Source organism: Lygodium microphyllum, chromosome 22 (assembly GCF_053477565.2).
Source record: "Lygodium microphyllum isolate KBCC chromosome 22, Lygodium_microphyllum_v1.1.10, whole genome shotgun sequence".
Taxonomy (NCBI): domain Eukaryota; kingdom Viridiplantae; phylum Streptophyta; class Polypodiopsida; order Schizaeales; family Lygodiaceae; genus Lygodium; species Lygodium microphyllum.
In genome coordinates this window covers 60,001-62,994 of record NC_141156.1, presented here as the reverse complement: position 1 = coordinate 62,994, position 2,994 = coordinate 60,001, and the positions used below count along the sequence as shown (strand labels likewise).

General features: G+C 68.7%; 1 non-coding gene across 1 annotated transcript; it reads right to left on the bottom strand.

Moving 5' to 3' along the window:
* Nucleotides 1-2,455: 2,455 nt before the first annotated feature.
* Nucleotides 2,456-2,574, bottom strand: LOC148016806 (5S ribosomal RNA). The gene has a single exon (XR_015688001.1). It is a non-coding gene; the product is annotated as a 5S ribosomal RNA (ribosomal RNA).
* Nucleotides 2,575-2,994: the final 420 nt, after the last annotated feature.

Below are 2,994 nucleotides of genomic sequence, written 5' to 3'. Positions count from 1 at the left end.
CGCCACGCCTTCGAAAACCCCGCTCGACCCACCCCACCCCGCGTCACCGGCCACGACACGGCGCACCCCCCCACGACGCCCCCCCCGCACCCCACCTCGAAAAACCCCGCTCCCTCCACGCCACACCACAAATGCCTCCGAAAACCCCGCTCGACCCACCCCACCCCGCGTCACCCCCCCACGACACGGCGCACCCCCCCACCCCACCGCACCCCCCCACGACGCCCCCCCCGCACCCCACCTCGAAAAACCCTGCTCCCTCCACGCCACCACGCCACACCTCCGAAAACCCCGCTCGACCCACCCCACCCCGCGTCACCCCCCCACGTTACGGCGCACCCCCCCACGATGCCCCCCCGCACCCCACCTCGAAAAACCCCTCTCCCTCCACGCCACACCACCACGCCTCCGAAAACCCCGCTCGACCCACCCCACCCCGCGTCACCCCCCCACGACACGGCGCACCCCCCCACCCCACCGCACCCCCCCACGACGCCCCCCCCGCACCCCACCTCGAAAAACCCCGCTCCCTCCACAGCACCCCGCCACGCCTCCGAAAACCCCGCTCGACCCACCCCACCCCGCGTCACCCCCCCACGACACGGCGCACCCCCCCACGACGCCCCCCCGCACCCCACCTCGAAAAACCCCGCTCCCTCCACAGCACCCCGCCATGCCTCCAAAAACCCCGCTCGACCCACCCCACCCCGCGTCACCCGCCACGACACGGCGCACCCCCCCACGACGCCCCCCCCGCACCCCACCTCGAAAAACCCCGCTCCCTCCACGCCACACCACAAATGCCTCCGAAAACCCCGCTCGACCCAACCCACCCCGCGTCACCCCCCCACGACACGGCGCACCCCTCCACCCCACCGCACCCCCCCACGATGCCCCCCCCGCACCCCACCTCAAAAAACCCCGCTCCCTCCACGCCACCCCGCCACGCCTCCGAAAACCCCACTCGACCCACCCCACCCCGCGTCACCCCCCCACGACGCCCCCGCGCACCCCACCTCGGAAAACCCGCTGCATCCACACCACCCCACCCCACCTCGAAAAACCCGCTGCATCCACACCACCCCACCCCGCGTCAGGGCACACCCCACCGCACCCCCCCTCGACGCGGCGCATCCCCCCTGCACCCCACCTTGAAAAACGCCGCTCCCTCCACAGCACCCCGCCACGCCTCCGAAAACCCCGCTCGACCCACCCCACCCCGCGTCACCCCCCCACGACAGGGCGTACCCCCCCACGACGCCCCCCCGCACCCCACCTCGAAAAACCCCGCTCCCTCCACAGCACCCCGCCACGCCTCCGAACACCTTGCTCGACCCACCCCACCCCGCGTCACCCGCCACGACACGGCGCACCCCCCCACGACGCCCCCCTCGCACCCCACCTCGAAAAACCCCGCTCCCTCCACGCCACACCACAAATGCCTCCGAAAACCCTGCTCGACCCACCCCACCCCGCGTCACCCCCCCACGACACGGCGCACCCCCCCACCCCACCGCACCCCACCTCGAAAAACCCCGCTCCCTCCATGCCACCCCGCCACGCCTCCGAAAAACCCGCTCGACCCACCCCACCCCGCGTCACCCCCCCACGACGCCCCCGTGCACCCCACCTCGGAAAACCCGCTGCATCCACACCACCCCACCCCACCTCGAAAAACCCGCTGCATCCACACCACCCCACCCCGCGTCACGGCACACCCCACCGCACCCCCCCTCGACGCGGCGCATCCCCCCCGCACCCCACCTCGAAAAACCCCGCTCCATCCACACGACCCCACCACGCCTCCGAAAACCCCGCTCGACCCACCCCACCCCGCGTCACCCCCCCACGACACGGCACACCCCTCCACCCCACCGCACCCCCCGACGACGCGGTGCATCCCCCGCGCACCCCACCTCCAAAAACCCCGCTCGACCCACGGCACGTCACCTCACCCCCCCACGACATGGCACACCCTCCCTCCTAAGAAATCCCGCTCCGCAATGACATGGCACACACACCCCACTGCACACGACCCCCTCCCGCGACATGGAACCTTCCACCCCCCGACGGACCTCCTCAAGAAACCCCCCCACGACATGGCACCCCCCCGCGACATGGCACACCCTCCCTCCTCAGAAATCCCCGCTCCAACAACCCGCCCGCGCAACATGGCACTCCCTCCCTCCTCCGAAAACCCCGCTCCACCGAACCCCCCCACAACATGGCACACCCTCCGCTCCCAAAATACCTCGCATCTTGAGGAGGGGGTATCACGTGAGAGCGAGGCAGAGGGAGGGGCCAGGCACGACGTACGCAAAGACAATCGCGACGAGGAGAGGAGGCGCCGCGTCATGGCAAGGTGAGGGGGTTTCCTACCACGATGTCAGCGTTGGAGAGTCGAGACGTGATCCGAGGGGATTTCCATGCCACGGTCTCGAAACAAGCATGCAAAAGGGTGCAGCACAAGGACTTCCCGGGTGGTCACCCATCCCAGTACTGTTCTAGCCCAAGCGCGCTTAACTGCGGAGTTCTGATGGGATCCGGTGTATTAGCGCTGGTGTGACCGCACCGCAAACACAAAGGAATTCCAAAGAGCTCTTGTATACTCGGAAAGTGGCACGAGAGAGCTCAAGAGTGAGGCATGGCGGCATGCCATGCCGCTCATGCCACGGAGGACGCGACTAAACGCGAACCCTAAACCCCGCGCACATGGAGGCGACGCACAAAAGATTGAATGCCGCCGTCGCGTGCCATTTCTAACACGAAGGGCAAGCATCCACGTGAAGAGCACCCCGTGCACACATAGGCGACGACGTAGAAAAGATCGAGCCGCAGAATACGTGCCACGGAGGACACGCGCCCACAGCATGCCACAAGGCGGTGGGGGAGAGGGGGGCATGCCATTCATACCACGAGGACCCGTGTCCACGCGAGCACTAAACCCCGCGCACATAAGATTCGAGTCATAGGATCCGTGCCATGGACGAACTT